The sequence below is a fragment of the Chlorocebus sabaeus genome, chromosome 2, assembly GCF_047675955.1.
Source record: "Chlorocebus sabaeus isolate Y175 chromosome 2, mChlSab1.0.hap1, whole genome shotgun sequence".
Taxonomy (NCBI): Eukaryota; Metazoa; Chordata; class Mammalia; order Primates; family Cercopithecidae; genus Chlorocebus; species Chlorocebus sabaeus.
This window is the reverse complement of record NC_132905.1, coordinates 36933758-36950296: the sequence shown is the minus strand read 5'-3', so window position 1 is coordinate 36950296 and position 16539 is coordinate 36933758. Positions and strand designations below refer to the sequence as shown.

General features: G+C 45.6%; 1 protein-coding gene and 1 non-coding gene across 9 annotated transcripts in view; one reads left to right on the top strand and one right to left on the bottom strand.

Moving 5' to 3' along the window:
• Nucleotides 1-16539, top strand: part of NINL (ninein like) — a 133758-nt gene that overhangs the window by 31584 nt on the left and 85635 nt on the right. The window lies entirely within an intron of this gene.
• On the bottom strand, nt 11610-11714 carry LOC140710567 (small nucleolar RNA U13). Its single transcript, XR_012091639.1, has one exon. It is a non-coding gene; the product is annotated as a small nucleolar RNA U13 (small nucleolar RNA).

Genomic DNA, 16539 nt, shown 5'->3' with positions numbered 1-16539 from the left:
TCCCACCTTAGCCTCCCATGTAGCTGGGATTACAGCCACACACCACCATGCCTAGCTCTTTTAGTAGATTTTTAACTTGAGTTGGAAGAACAAAAATGGTAAAAGGCTTGAGGGAAATAGCTTCTGTAAAAGAAAATGAAATTTTGGTACCTCCCCATCCCCACCTTTGACTAGTTATGCCAAAGGGAGAGTTAAGCCTGGGAATGGAGTCATGCAACTGCCATTCTTTTTCCCTAAACAGAACTGTAACTTCACAACCCTGGGTCATAGTGTTAGACATAAGCCAGGTCCCAGGATGGCAAAAGGGCGTATACCTCCCGATGGCCTCCCTCACAAATTGCTCACAAGGACATCCTTTGCTAGCGCCTAAACCTTTCAGGATACATATCTCCTATAAAACCAGTACATGCCAATTGTAACCTTGGGTCTGCAAGCCAAGTTTAACTCCTCAAACTGAGTTCTGTTAAATCTCACACTGACAATATTGATGACAAGCTTACCTTCCGAAGTGCAGAACACGCACAAGACAGGATCAGTCACTCTTCCTGCTTGACTCTCCTCCGTTCCCTCTTTTCAAACATTTACCTTATGTGATATAAAACATACAGGTGCTGAGCAGTGTTAGAACCTCATAAGAATAACCACCTGCCTCCCTGCCCCCGCCCTTGTGTCCCTCCTGCCTGCCCCCACCTCACACGCTCACTAAGTTCCCAGCATCCTCTTTGGAAAAGCACAGGTCACAGATGCTTCACTGGCTTGTGTTTTTCCTGGGTGAGTCCTCAGACTTGGCTTAATAAACCTCTGCTGATCGAGACACTTGCCTCAGTGACCATTTTTGTTGAACACGCTATCTTCTTTTTTCTATATCTGTTAGGGGCAGTTTCATATTTCTTTTCTTTCTTTCTTTTCTTTTTTTTTTAAATTTATTTGAGACAGAGTCTCACCCTTGTTGCCCAGGCTGGAATGTGTGGGGGAAAGAAAGAGAGATCAGACTGTTACTGTATCTTTGTAGAAAAAGGAAGACATAAGAAACTCTGTTTTGATCTGACCTAAGAAAAACTCCTCTGCCTTGAGATGCTGTTAATCTGTAACCCTAGCCCCAACCCTGTGCTCGCAGAAACACGTGCTGTGTTGACTCCAGGTTTAATGGATTTAGGGCTGTGCAGGATGTGCTTTGTTAAAAATGTGTTTGCAGGCAGTATGCTTTGTAAAAGTCATCGCCATTCTCCATTCTCAAGTACCCAGGGACACAATGCACTGCGGAAGGCCTCAGGGACCTCTGCCCAAGAAAGCCTGGGTATTGTCCAAGGTTTCCCCACACTGAGAAAACCTGAGATATGGCTTTGTGGGAAGGGAAAGAACTTACCATTCCCCAGCCTGACACCCATAAAGGGTCTGTGCTGAGGAGGATTAGTGAAAGAGGAAGGCCTCTTAGCGGTTGAGATAAGAGGAAGGCATCTGTCTCCTGCTCGTCCCTGGGAATGGAATGTCTCAGTGTAAAATCTGATCATACATTCTATTTACTGAGATAGGAAAAAACCGCCTTATGGTTGGAGGTGAGACATGCTGGCAGCAATACTGCTCTTTACTGCACTGAGATGTTTGTGTAAAGTCGAACACAAATCTGGCCTATGTGCACATCCAGGCGCAGCACCTTTCCTTAAACTTATTTGTGACACACAGTCCTTTGCTCACATGTTTTCCTGCTGACCCTCTCCCTACCATTACCCTATAGTCCTGTCACATCCCCCTCGCTGAGATAGTAGAGATGGTGACAATAAATACTGAGGGAACTCAGAGACAGTGCCGGTGCAGGTCCTCGCTTGCTGAGCGCTGGTCCCCTGGACCCACTTTTCCTCTGTGTCTTATTTCTTTTCTCAGTCTCTCGTCTCCACCTTGGAAGAAATACTCACAGGTGTGGAGGGGCAGGCCCCCTTCATCATGCAGTGGCACAGTCATGGGTCACCACAGCCTTAACCTCTCGGGCTCAAGTGGTCCTCCCACCTCAGCCTCCCAAGTAGGTGGGAATACAGGCACGTGCCACCATGCCTGGCTAATTTTTCTGTTTTCTAGACAGTCTCACTATGTTGCTCAGGCTGTTCCTGAACTCCTGGCCTCAAGTGATCTTCCTACCACAGCCTCCCAAAGTCCTGGGATTACAGGCATGAGCCACTGTATCCACCCCCTTTTTTCTTTAAGTAAACATGATGTGAGCCAGTGTTTGGAGAGACAAATTCCTTTTGATAAATAGATGCCAGGTGTTTCATGTGTTCTTTTCACTGCCCTGTCAGTGTTGAATTTACTTCTGATCCACTTTATTTTGTTCTTTTGGCTCTAAAAGTTTTCCTCTTTTAGAAGCATGTTAGCAGACATGTGTATGGCTAGCTTAGCTAGAACCTTGTAAATATTATAGCTGGAGTTCTGCAATTTTCCTAACTTTTGACTTTTCCTGTGTGGAAACATTTTTTTAAAAACACATTAGGGACATTGTGGAGTTGGTGGGAAAGAGTGGCCCAGACAGGGCTGAATGGGCGTGCTGGGGCTCCGAGGTCCGAGTGGGCTTTCCCTGCTGAGGCTGCTCAGCTGATCACGTTGTGCTGCACGGCCTCAGGCCACAAAACTAATTTGCTTCTGCTCGTCCATGATGAGCGGCCAGCTTTTGTTTGGATGTAAAAGAAAAACTCACATTGCCTTTTTCCTAGCACAGAGCAGGAGAGGGAGAGAGGAAGTGAGACTCAGCAGACCTCGATGGAGGGTTCATTAAGAGCCAGGTCCATGCTGAGCCATGGCCAGAGAGATAGTGTCCGCGGCGAGCTTGGATTCTAGATGAGGCTGGGTATAGGAGCTGTGGCCATGGGTGCCGGGGCCAGCCCTGGGTGAGGCTGGGTGTGGAAGCTGTGGCCGTGGGTGCTGGGGTCAGACCTAGATGAGGCTGGGTGTGGGAGGTGTGGCCGTGGGTGCTGGGGTCAGCCCTGGGTGAGGCTGGGTGTGGGAGCTGTGGCCGTGGGTGCTGGGGTCAGGCCTGGGTGAGGCTGGGTGTGGGAGGTGTGGCCGTGGGTGCTGGGGTCAGGCCTGGGTGAGGCTGGGTGTGGGAGCTGTGGCCATGGGTGCTGGGGTCAGCCCTGGGTGAGGCTGGGTGTGGGAGCTGTGACCGTGGGTGCCTAGGGCCAGCCCATAATCTGGCACACTCAGGTAATGGCCATCTCCAGAACACCCTGTTCAAGACCAGGCTGCTTGGTGTCCTCTGATTTCCCCCTCAGGACTCTTGTGGAGCTCAGTGGTGAGGGGAGCCCAGGAGGCATTGTGCTGGGCCCAAGAGAATGAGAATTTTGGAGCACAAAGGGGCCTGGGGTCAGGTTTGGCTTCCTCATTTGGTATCTCAGAAAGCTCAGGCCCAGAAAGCATAAGCAGCTTGACTCAGGCCACACAGCTGCCCAGGAGTGCAGCAGAACTCCCCAGACCAAGCTGCACTAGACTGGCGTGAGTGGCAGTGGCCCTCCTTAAATGTGCCCCCATGGCAAGGAGGGACAGGGCAGGAACCCTGGGGAGGACCAGCATTGCAGTGCATCTGCCCAGTCAATCCCAGGAGCATAGCTATCCCAGGCAGTGTGCAGCATGATCTCATTAGTTTGATTTGCATTTCCCTAATGACTTATACTGTTTGAGCATCTTTCTGTGCACTTACTGCCCATTAATGAATCTTCTTTTGTGAAATACACATTAAAATTTTGATGCTGACAAGTTGCTATCCTTAGAGGTTGCCCCGGTTTATTTCCCATCAGTGTGTATGAGGCCCTAACCTCCAGTACCTCAGAATGTGATTGTATTTGGAGACAGGTTCTTTAAAGAGGTAATCGAGTGAAAAGTAAAATGGAAAACATGGTTTCTCTACTCAACAGAACACTTCTAACACCAAACATGTGGTCTTTCCACACCACGCAATTCTCCAGTTCTCTTCAGAGACCACTGAATGTCCTAGAATTTAACCCAGTTCTACACTACCTGGAGTTAGTGCAGACCCCATAGGTTAAGGACTCAGTTCCATTTGGCTTCCCCCAGTTCAGAAGCCAGTCACAAGTCCCAGGTTGTGACCTGTGCATCTGAACAACTGACTTTAAATCAGGAGTCCCCAAGACCATCTCTGGGGATTGATCATCTGATTGGGTGGCTTGCAAAGCTCAAGGAAACATTTACAAATGTTTACCGGTTTGTTATGAAGCTGTGACCAAGAATGTGGATGAACAGCAGATGAAGAGGTGGATGGGGTTTAGCTGCAGCCCCGCCCACCCTGGAGGCTGCCGTGGGATTATCCTAATCCCAGTGTTGGTCCATCTGGTAACCAGCCCTTTTCTCCTAGAGTCACTGAGTTGTATAAACACTGGTGTAGTTGAAAGGGGCTTATTATGAATAACAGAAGATGCCCCTCTCACCCGTATTAGTCAGGAAATTCCGAGGGTTTTGGGAGCTGTATGTCAGGAATTTAGGACTAAGACTAAACATACACTTCTTACTACACCACAGTATCACATGAGGCCATAAGGGTGGCCCTGGTTCTGTATGACTGGTGTCCTTATAAGAAGAGATGAGGACACAGGCACATGCAGGGGAGACATCTGGAAGCCGAGGAGAGGTCAAAAAAGAAACCACACCTGCTTCTTGATGAGATGCCTCATCTGGGAGTTCCAGGCTGTGGAACAGAGGGAAGTACGTTCTGTTTCAGCCACCCGGCCACTGCCTTGTCACAGCAGCCCAGCCGACCTGAGGCACAGTCTGACAGGCGAAAAGTCCTCTCTCTCTCAGTGGGCTTGGTATCTCTCCCGATGAGCACAGTGGAGCATCTCTCCACAGGTTCAAGAGCCATTTGTTTTTCCGTCTTTGTAATCTAGATCCTTTGCTTTTGGAGGGTGGGGCAGGGTAAGTTGTTTCAGTACTGATTTTAGGAGCTCTTTATTAAGGGGATTAACCTTTGGCCTGTGATTTACATTAAAATTTTCTTCTCGTTTGTCATTTATCTTCTGATTTTATTTTTTCCTATTTAGAAATTTTGACTTTTATTAGTCAAATTTCCCACTCTTTTAGGGGTGAAGCAAAAGCTGCATTTTATTCTAGATCTTTTTTGGGTTAAATTTTTCTTGGTTCTGAGTACCTTCTGACTCTGATGTTCTGTAACATTATCCTCTGAGGGGCACAGGCAAGTAAGAAAGCACTTACCCAGGAAAGCTTGGACTGAATAACAGGGATAGAGAAATGACTCGTAAACTGTTCAGTCAGAATCCACCTGGGGGAAACCTGCTGGACCTGCTCAAATTTAAAAACTCAAGTTTATGCTGTGAAGGTGTTAATGGAAAACCCAAACTGTAAAATGTCTTAAGGAGGTTTATTCTGAACCAATATGATTGACCGTGGCCTGGGGAAAACACAAACCCAGGAAGCGTTGATAAGTGGTCCCGAGGCAGTTAGGGCACGACTCTGTCTTATGCATTTTAGGGAAGCAAAAGTCACAGGCAAAGTCATATGTCAGTATGTGGAGGCCAGACATTAGTTTGGCCCCAAAAGGTGGGATATATCTTGAAGTGGGGGGCTTGCAGGTCATGAGTGGATTTAGAGATTCTTTAATTTGCAGTTGGTTAAAGGAGTGAAGCATTGTCTAAAGTTTTGGACTCAGCAGAAGGGAAAGCTGGAATTAAGAAAGTCGCTACCTGGGACATGGGGTCAGGGCAACCTGCAGGGGTGCATGACGTAAGCTTTGTCTGGCATGGCCTTGTGTCCTGTTTATAACTTGATATCTTCTTGTCACAGAGGGTCTGTTCTGTCAGTCTTAGGATCTCTTGTTTAACATTAATGCTGGTCACTTGTGCCTAAACTCCAAAAGGAGCGGGATATAATGTCTGACTTTCCCATCATGACTGGAAATTCAGTTTTTAAGTTTTTTCTGGAGTCCCCTTGGTTCACTGAGTGGGGGCTTAAGATTTTATTTTTAGTTTTTAAAGGCCAATTAGAAATCTCAGGACTCCAAAACTTGTTATGCAAAAGGGAAGGTTAAGCCCAGAGGCTGAGTCATGTGAGGTGTTGTTTCCAAATGAACAACTATTACTAAGGAAAGGTCACAGACCTCGGGTATCTGTAAAGGTCTGCCCCCACAGATTTTTCACTGGTCAATTCTTTGCTGGTCTCTGTTGTTAAAAAGAGTCAAACTCTGAAAAATATTTGAAGAGATTTATTCTGAGCCAAATACAAGAGCCTCAGGAGATCCTAAGAACGTGTGCCCAAGGTGGTCAGGTGAGAGGTTGGTTTTATACATTTTAGGGAGACATAAAACATCAATCACTGTATGTAAAATGTACATTGGTCTGTCCGGAAAGGTGGGACAATTCAAAGGGGTAGGGTGGGGGCTTCCAGGTCATAGGTAGATTCAAAGATGTTCCAATTGGCAATTGGTTGAAAAAGTTGTTATTGTCTAAAAACAGAGAATCAGTGGAAGGGAATGTCTAGGTTAAGATAAGGGGCTGTGAGGCCAGGCACACAGGTGGCTCACGCCTGTAATCCCAGCACTTTGGGAGGCCAAGGTGGGCAGATCACCCGAGGCCTGGAGTTCAAGACCAGCCTGGCCAACATGGTGAAACCCTGTCTCTACTAAAAATACAAAAAATTAGCCAGGTGTGGTGGCATGCACCTGTGGTCCCAGCTACTCAGGAGGCTGAGGCAGAACTGCTTGGACCTGGGAGGTGGAGGTTGCCTTGAGCTGAGATTGCGCCACTGCACTCCAGCCTGGGCAACAGAGCAAGACTCTGTCTCAAAAAACAAAAAAACAACAAAGAAAAAAAAGGGATTATGGAGACCAGTGTTCCCATTATACTTAGGGAGCCTCCAGGTAGCAGGCTTCAGAGAGAATCCATTGTAAATGTGTCTTATCAGAGCTGATTCTCTCCTGGATCAAGAAGAAGGCCTGGAAAAGGAAGGAGATTCTCTTCAGAATGTAGATTTTCCCCACAAGAGACAGCTTTGCAGGACTACTTCAAGATATGGCAAAGCAATGTAGTGTGTAATAAAGTACTTCCAGGGCTTGCTATCTGTCTTATGATGCTGTACTAGAGTCAAGCTGGTATCTGGTATCTTATTGCTATAGGAGTTGGCTTTGTCAGTCTTGAGATCTGTTTTAATGTTAATGCTGGTCAGTGGGGCCTGAATTCTCCTAAAGGGAGGAGGGTATAATGGGACAGTCCAACCCCCCATCCCATCATGCCTGAACTGGTTCTTTAGGTTAACTTTGGAATGCCCTTGGCTGAGAGGAGGGGAGCATTCAGATGATTGGGGGGGCTCAGAATTTTATTTTTGGTTTTCACCTCCCATACATGAGGACATGCCAATGTATGGAAAAGGGGAGACTTTAGGTCTACAGTCTAAGTCTGGCTCCTGAAACTCCACACTGATAGTGTTGATTACAAGCTTATCTTCCCATGTGCAGAGCAAAGACAAGACTCCCTTCTCTACCTACCTGGGAGATGTCTGTGGAACTGACTTCTTTAGTCCTTCCTCCTCGTCAGACATTCACCTTATCTTTTGTAAAATGTAGATTTACTGGGCACCAGCTCAAGGCCCATGGGAATAGAACCATTTGCCTTACTGCCTACCTGTCCCTCTTCCCACATGCCTTCCCCACTTTAAAGGAATATGTAAATACTAAACCTCCAGAAAACCTCTTCAGGAAAACAGCCACATATGTAGCTGTCGCTCCGGGTTTTCCTGGATCCTCCCTAAAGCTGCTTAATAGGCCCTGAGGGTTGAGACATCTGCCTCAGTCCCTCATCTCGCTTGTCATTACTTACTGAGATAAAGAGCTCTGTTCCTCCTCAGCTCAGTTAAATCTCCATCTGCTGTTTTAACAAATGCAGCTTGAAGACAGATTTATTTAAGAATTCATCCTGTCAAGGGAGATTGGCCAGCAATGATTAGACCAAGTAAAAGTTGTTTGGGGTGCTCAGGAACCAGAAGTTTATTTTAGCAAATGTCTTTTCCCTGCACCCAGCTTGGTTCCTGCCAGAGGAAAAACCTTTTTGTGGCTGCTTATTTCATGCCAGTGCTAGCTTTTGGAGAGAGCTGAGTTTAGGAATCGTAATGTGAAAAATACAGACTCCAGCATTGTGGGGCTCAGACCAGCCAGACTTCTCACAAGGACCCATGCATCTGAAACAAAGATTTGGCCCCTGGGACTGAGCGTGGCTTCTGAAGTTTCCAAAGATTCCACTTCCTGTTCTCCTAAGCACCTCAAATATTTTATGCCAGAGTGGCCTTTCAGCGTGGTCAGGTCACGTGCAAATCTGTTTTTTAATCTGTCTGCATCCTGCTCCTTCCTTGAAAGTAATTCATACTTTTACTACAAGTTGAGAAATAGGAGATGCAGGGTAGAACTAATGAAAGATCCCTTCCTGTGCCTTCACTGTCTTTGGTCTAAAGATAGATGGTTTTGTGGGCCCATCAGCCCTGTGCGCCTCCTTTATCCTGTTATGTGGGTGCTGGTGAGGCCAGAGCCAGGAGTTGCCTGGGGCCACTCAGCATCACTGTTTTCCCGTCCAGATTCCACGTGTCAAATTGTGGGCTGTGAACAGAGGTGAGAATATGTGTGAGTGAGGCTAGGTGAGTGTGGGTTCGTCACCACTGCTGAACAAGGTTCCTCTTACACCTTCCATTCTAACACTTGCCTGTTGTGGTGTCTGGAACCAAATTATGGTTCTAGGCTGGGGCAAGGGCAGCAGTGTCGTAAGGCTCCAGCACTGAATGCAGCCCCGTGCCCAGAGTCAGGAGGGTGGGGACACAGTGCCGTCGTCACACCCTGCTGGCCAACATGGGTTATTTGCAAAGAACCCAGATTTAAAATGAGTTCAACTATGTTCTATTCAATATAGAATTTCAAAAATGGAAGGGATCTTGGGATTCATCTGATTTCATGCCCTGATTTTACATAAGAAGAAACTGAGGCCCAGCAGGTGTTGATGGAGACAGCCTGAGGTGCTTGCTACTGCGTCCCCTCTCCCTTTTGACCAGACATGCTGCTTCATGTTCCTAACTGGTGTTGTGTGCGTATTCCGTCAGTCACACCTGACTTCGGGCTTGCGAGCTGAGAACGTTTCTTTTATATCTTTTGTATTCCATCAGATTATCTGAGATTTACCTAAAGCAGATATTGAGTAATTGCTTATTCCTTCAAAAAGCTGTTTGTCAATGAAACCTATAGGAAGATGTGATTTTTTTTTAACCTATCAGATTGTAAAAAATATCTGAAAGTTGGATAATGTGCTGTGTTGCCAAGGGACAGAGAGGCAGCCTCATCTGTTGCTCATGGGACTGTGCATTGGTGTAACTTCTGTGGAAGACATTTTAGCGATAGCTTTCCATATGGAAAAGATGCACACTCATGGCCCAAGGGCTCCACTTCTAGGAATTTATCCCTCAGAGGTTGTTTATATTAGCAAAAGATTGTGTGTTAGGCTGCTCTTGCATTGCTATAAAGAAATATCTGAGACTGGGTAATTTATAAAGGAAAGAGGTTTAATTGGCTCATAGTTCTGCAGGCTGTACAAGTGTGGCACAGTCATCTGCCCTGCTTCTGATGAGGCCTCAGGAAGCTTCCAGTCATGGTGGAAGGTGAAGGGAGAGCAGGTACTGAGAGGGGGAGCGAGGGAGGCAGGGAGATCCACACATTTTTAAACTACCAGATCTCTCATGGACTCAGAGCAAGAGCTCAGTCATTATTGTGAGGACAACATCAAGCCATTCATGCCAGGTTTGCCCCCGGGACCTAAACATCTCCCATCAGGCCTTACCTCCAACATGGGATCACATTTCAACATGAGATTTGGAGGGGACGGACATCCAAACCACAGCAGATTGGAAACAACCTAAGTGTCTATTGATAGGAGGCTGGTTAAGCTGCCACACACTCATTGCTGGGGTCGTGTGTGCCCACAGCGGGTGGTGTGGCAGGATCAGGACTGAGCGAGGCTGGGATCTCACAGATGTTGTGGCAGAGGGACCAGAGGGTTCAACCCTGAGAGCAGGAGAACAGTCACTAGACTGATTCCAGACCCCACATGGGTGTTGATGGATTTCTTGTATCGGCAGAGCCTGGCAGGGCAACCCAGCCGTGGGGAAGATGACAGACTTCCTAGTCAGGCTGACTTGGGCTTCACGTCAGCTCCAGTATCTGCATCTGAGACCTCAAGTTCCCCAATGTTAAAACAAAATTGCTTATTCCTCCAAAAAGCTGTTTGTCAATGAAACCTATAGGAAGATGTGATTTTTTATTTAACTTATCAGATTGTAAAAAATATCTGAAAGTTGGATAATGTGCTGTGGATGAAACCAACATATATGTATATCTTATAATATCACAATAGTATGCAAAAACTTTCCTTCTGGATAACTCTGTTCCTCCCCTCTTTATGCTGTTATTATCACAAATTACATCTTTAAACATTTTGTACTCATCAAGATACATATATAATTATCGTATTGTGCAAATTATGTATAATTGGTCTTTTATACCAAATGAAGGGGAATGAAGTTAAATACAAAAATTGATTAATATTAACTTTTGTATTTACTGATACGGTTACCATTATTGGTACTTTTTATTCATATTGATTTTAGTCTAGCATCCTTTTGTTTTAGCCTGAAGGACTCTCTTTAGTATTTCTTGTTGGTTAGATCTGCTACTGAAGAACTCTCCCAGTTTTTGTTTACTTGAAAATGTCTTAATTTCCCCTTTACTTAAAAAGATGACTTTATTGGCCAGGCACGGTGGCTCACGCCTGTAATCCCAGCACTTTGGGAGGCTGAGGCGGGCAGATCACAAGGTCAGGAGATTGAGACCATCCTGGCCAACATGGTGAAACCCCGCCTCTACTAAAAAAAATATAAAAAATTAGCCGGACGTGGTAGTTGGCGCCTGTAGACCCAGCTACTCAGGAGGCTGAGGCAGGAGAATGGTGTGAACCTGGGAGGCGGAGCTTGCAGTGAGCCGAGATCATACCACTGCACTCTAGCTTGGGTGACAGAGTGAGACTGTGTCTCAAAAGAAAAAAAAGACTTTATTTTCTAGAGCCGGTTTTGGTTCATGGCAATATTGAGCAGGATAGAAGAGAGATCCCACACGCCCTCCGCTTCTGCCGTGCACAGCCTCCTTCACCATCAGTGTCCTGCCCCAGCTTGGTCCTTTCATTGTACTTGTTGAACCCACATCGACATGTCATCCCCCTCCAGAGACCAAGGTTTATATTAGGGTTTATTCTTGGTGTTGTACATTCTGTGGGTTTTAACAAATGTAAAATGACATGCATCCGCTATTATAGTATAGTACGGAAAAGTTCTACTAACCTAAAATTCCTCTGTACTCCCCCTGTTCATCCCTGCTTTCCCTCCACTCCTGGCAACCACTGATCTTTTTACCATCTCCACACTTTTCGCTTTTACAAAGTCATATAGTTGGAATTGTATAGAATGTAGCCTTTCACATTGCCTTCTGTCACTTAGCAATATGCATCTAAGATTCCTTCATGTATTTTCATGCCTTCATAGTTCAGAAATTTTCTTTTTTCTTTTTCTTCTTTTCATGTCAGATGAGCAATGCACCCATCATCATAACAAGGTTTCAGGGTAGCACATCTCACACATGCATATGAACACCCAGCTATCACACTTACGAACTACGAGAGGATCACTCAGTTCTTCTTAGTGCTGAATAATAGTCCATTATCTGATGTACCAGTTTATCTATTCAACTACTGAAAGACATCTTAGTTGGACCCAACTTTTGGCAGTTCTGAATGAAGCTGCGATAAATATCCAGGTACACTTTTTGTGTGGACATAAGTTTTCAGCTTATTTAAGGAAATACCAAGGAGTACAATTGTTGGATTGCATTGTAAGAATATGTTTCGTTTTGTAAGAAACTGCCAAACTGTCTTCCAGAGAGGCTGTCCCATTTACATTCCCAGCAGCAGTGAACATGAGTTTCAGTTGCTCCTGATTCTTGTCAGTATTTGGTGGTATTAGTATTTTGCATTTTGGCTTTGCTAATGGGTGTGTCATGGTGTCTCTTTGTTTTGTTTGTGGTTCCCGTGGGGCATATCATGTTGAGCATCTTCATGTGCATATTTGCCATTTGTATATGTTCTTAGGTGAGATGTTCACATCTTCTGCCCATTGTTCAATTGAGGCTTTTTTCTTATTGTTGAGTTTTTGTTGTTGTTATTGTTTTTTGAGACAGAGTCTTGCTCTTGTTGCCCAGGCTGGAGTGCAGTGGCGCGATCTCGGCTCACTGCAACCTTGCCTCCTGGGTTCAAGTGATTCTTCTGCCTCAGCCTCCTGAGTAGCTGGGATTACAGCCGTGTGCCACCACGCCTGGCTAGTTTTGTATTTTTAGTAGAGATGAAGTTTCACCGTGTTGGTCAGGCTGGTCTTGAACTCCTCACCTCAGGTGATCCACCCACCTTGGCCTCCCAAAGTACTGGCATTATAGGTGTGAGCCACCATGCCTGGCCTTGTTGAGTTTTAAGAGTTCTTTGGGCCAGGTTCTCACACCTGTAATCCCAGCACTGTGGGAGACTGAGGCAGGTAGATCACATGAGGTCAGGAGTTTGAGACCAGCCTGGCCAACATGGTGAAACCCTGTCTCTACTAAAAATACAAAAATTAGCTGGGCGTGGTGGTGCATGCCTGTAATCCCAGCTACTTGGGAGGGTGAGGCAGGAGAATTGCTTTAATCTGGGAGGCGGAGGTTGCAGCGAGTTGAGATGGCGCCATTGCACTCTAGCCTGGCAAGAGAGCGAGACTCCGTCTCAGAAAAAAAAAAAAAAAAGAAAAAGAAAATCAATGGATTGTAAATCCAAGGGTTTATTTCTGGGCCGTCAATGCTATTCCATTTGTCTTTGTGTCTGTCTTTATGCTAGTACCATACTGCACTGTACCTTTGTAGTAAGTTTTGCAATTGAGTGGGAATATCTAGCTCTTCTTTTCCAGGATTGTTTTGGTGATTCTTGGTCCCTTGAATTTCCATCTGAATTTTATTTTATTTTATTTTTTTTTGAGACGGAGTCTCGCTCTGTCGCCTAGGCTGGAGTGCAGTGGCCAGATCTCAGCTCACTGCAAGGTCCGCCTCCCAGGTTCACGCCATTCTCCTGCCTCAGCCTCCCGAGTAGCTGGGACTACAGGCGCCCGCCACCTCGCCCGGCTAGTTTTTTTTTTTTTATTTTTTTTTTAGTAGAGACGGGGTTTCACCGTGTTAGCCAGGATGGTCTCGATCTCCTGACCTCGTGATCCGCCCGTCTCAGCCTCCCAAAGTGCTGGGATTACAGGCTTGAGCCACCGCGCCCGGCCCCATCTGAATTTTAAGGTCAACTAGTTAATTTCTCTAAAGAAGCCAGCTGGGATTTGGGTAGAGAATGCATCAACTCTGTGATGGGTGAGGGAGTTACAGCCGTCTTAACAACACTGAGACTTGGGATGTTGTATTAGTTACTAGGGCTGCTGTACCAAATTACAACAAATTGAGTTATGGTTAAACAACAGAAATCTATCCTGTGACAGTCATGGAGGCCAGAAGTCTAAACACAAGGTGTTGGCAGGGCTGCTTGCTCTCTCTAGATTCCAGGGAAGAATTTGTGCCTTGGCTTGTTAAGCTTCTGGGGGCTGCAGGCATTCCTTGGCTTATGGCTGCGTCACTCCAGCCTCTGCGTCTTGTCACACTGCCCTCTCCTCTTCTCTCTCAAAACTCTTTCTGCCTTTCATGAGGCTATATGTAATTACATCAGGTCCCACCTGGATAATCTTGGATAAACTCCTCCTCTCAAGGTCCTTAATCTACTTAACTTTCTTTGCTATTAATATATAAGATAATATTCACAGGTTCCAGATATTAAGAAGTGAATATATCTTTGAGGAACTACCACAGATGTGTCTCCATTTATTTAGTTACTTTTAAAGTTTTTTTTTTTTTTAGAGACATAGCCTTGCCCTATTGCCCAGGGTCCAGGCTGGAGTGCAGTGGTGCAGTCTTGGCTCACTGCAGCCTCAACCGCTCAAGCTCAAGAGATCCTCCAACTTCAGCCTCCCAAGTAGCTGGGACTATAGGTACACGCTACTATGCCCGGCTGATTTTTTTCATTTTTTGTAAAGATGAGGTCTCACTATGTTACCAAGGCTAGTCTTGAAATCCTGGGCTAAAGCAGTCTGCCTGCCTTGGCTTCCCGAAGTGCTAGGATTACAGATGTGAGCCACCACACCTGGCTTAAGTTTCTTTCAACTATGTTTGTTTCCAGAGTATAGGTTTTACATTTTTAAATTAAATTTATACCAAGTATTTTATTCTTTTTGATGCTCTAGTAGGATTGTTCATTGCATGTATATAGAAATAAAATTGAATTTTTTTTTTTTTTTTGAGACAGAGGATCTCTCTGTAGCCTAGGCTAGAGTGCAGTGGCATGATCTTGGCTCACTGCAACCTCTGCCTCCTGGGTTCAAGTGATTCTCTTGCCTCAGCCTCCTGAGTCGCTGGGATTACAGGTGTTCACCATCACAACTAATTGTTTTGTATTAGTAGAGATGGGATTTCACCATGTTGGCCAGGCTGGTCTTGAACTCATGGCCTCAAGTAATACACCCCCCTCAGCCTCCCAAAGTGCTGGGATTATAGGCATGAGCCACCATGCCCGTCCTACAATTGAATTTTTTATATCTGCCTTTTTTTTTTTGAGACAGGGCTCTGTCACCCAGACTGGACTGCCCTGGCACAATCTTGCTCACTACAACCTCTGCCTCCTAGGTTCAAGTGATTCTTCTGCCTCAGCCTCCCGAGTAGCTGAGATTATAGGCAGCCGCCACCCCACCTGGCTAATTTTTATAATTTTGGTAGAGATGGGGTTTCACCATGTTGGCCAGGCTGGTCGCAAACTCCTGACCTCAAGTGATCCACCTGCCTTGGCCTTCCAAAGTGCTGGGACCACAGGTGTGAGCTACCACACCCCTGTGCTCATTTTTGAACTGGGTTTTTGTTGTTGACTTGTAGTGTTTTTTATTCTGGATATTAATTCTTTATCGGGTATTTTCTATTGCATAGATTCTCTCTCTTCTTAAGAGACAAGGTCTTGCTATTTGCCTGAGCTGGACTTGAAGCACCTGGACTCAAGCAATTCTACTGCCTCAGCCTCCCAAGTAGCTGGTACTACAGGCACACACCACTGTGTGTCCATCTGTGTTTCCCTCTCTTAGTAGTGTCTTTAAAAAGTGTTTTTTGGCCAGGCGCGGTGGCTCACGCCTGTAATCCCAGCACTTTGGAAGCCCAAGGCAGGTGGGTCGCTTGAGGTCAGGAGTCTGAGACCAGTCTCACTAACATGGTGAAACCCTGTCTCTACTAAAAAAAAAAAAATACAAAATTAGCTGGGTGTGGTGGCACACGCCTGTAATCCCAGCTACTGAGGAGGCTGAGGCAGGAGAATCGCTTGAACTTGGGAAGCAAGAGGTTGCAGTGAGCTGAGATTGTGCAGTTGCACTCCAGCCTGGGCAACAAGAGCAAAACTCTGTCTCAAAAAAAAAAAAAAAGTTTTTTTGGCTGCGCGCGCTGGCTCATGCCTGTTACCCCAGCACTTTGGGAGGCCAAGGCAAAAGGATTGCTGGAACACGGGAGTTCGAGAGCAGCCTAGGCAATATAATGAGACCCCCATGTCAACAAAAAAAAATAAAAAATAAAAAAATAGCCAGGAGTGATGGTGTACATCTGTACTCCCAGCTATTCAGGAGCCTGAGGTGGGAGGATCACTTGAACCCTGGAGGTTGAGGATACAGTGAAACATGATTGTGCTGCTGCACTCCAACCTGGGCCATAGGCAAGATTCTATCTCAAAAAAAGAAAAATATTTTTAATTATTATGGACACATAATAGTTATGCATATTTATGAGGTACATGTGATGTTTCGATACAGGCATATGATGTATAATAGTCAAATCAAGGTATTTGGAGTATCTGTTCTCTTGGTAGTGTCTTTTGATGCACAAAATTTTTAATTTTGATGAAAATTTATCTGATTTTATTTTTCCTGTTGTTACCTGTGCTTTTGGTGCCATCCAGAAATGCTTGCCAAATCCAGTGTCCTGAATCTTTTCTCCTATGTTTTAAGAGTTTTATAGTTTTAGCCTTTACCTTTTTGTTTAACCCATTTTTATTTATTGTTTATTTTTTTAGATGGAGTTTCGCTCTTGTCACCCAGGCTGGAGTGCAGTGGTGCGATCTCAGTTCACTGCAAGCTCTGCCTTCTGGGTTCTAGTGATTCTCCTGCCTAAGCCTCCCGAGTAGCTGGGATTACAGGTGCCTGCCACCAGGCCCGGCTAATTTTTTGTATGTTTAGTAGAGACAGGGTTTTGCCATGTTGGGCAGGCTGGTCTTGAACTCCTGACCTGAGGTGATCCACCCACCTTGGCCTCCCGAAGTGCTGGGATTACAGGCCTGAACCACCACACCTGGCCTAATCTTTATATATGATGTAAGG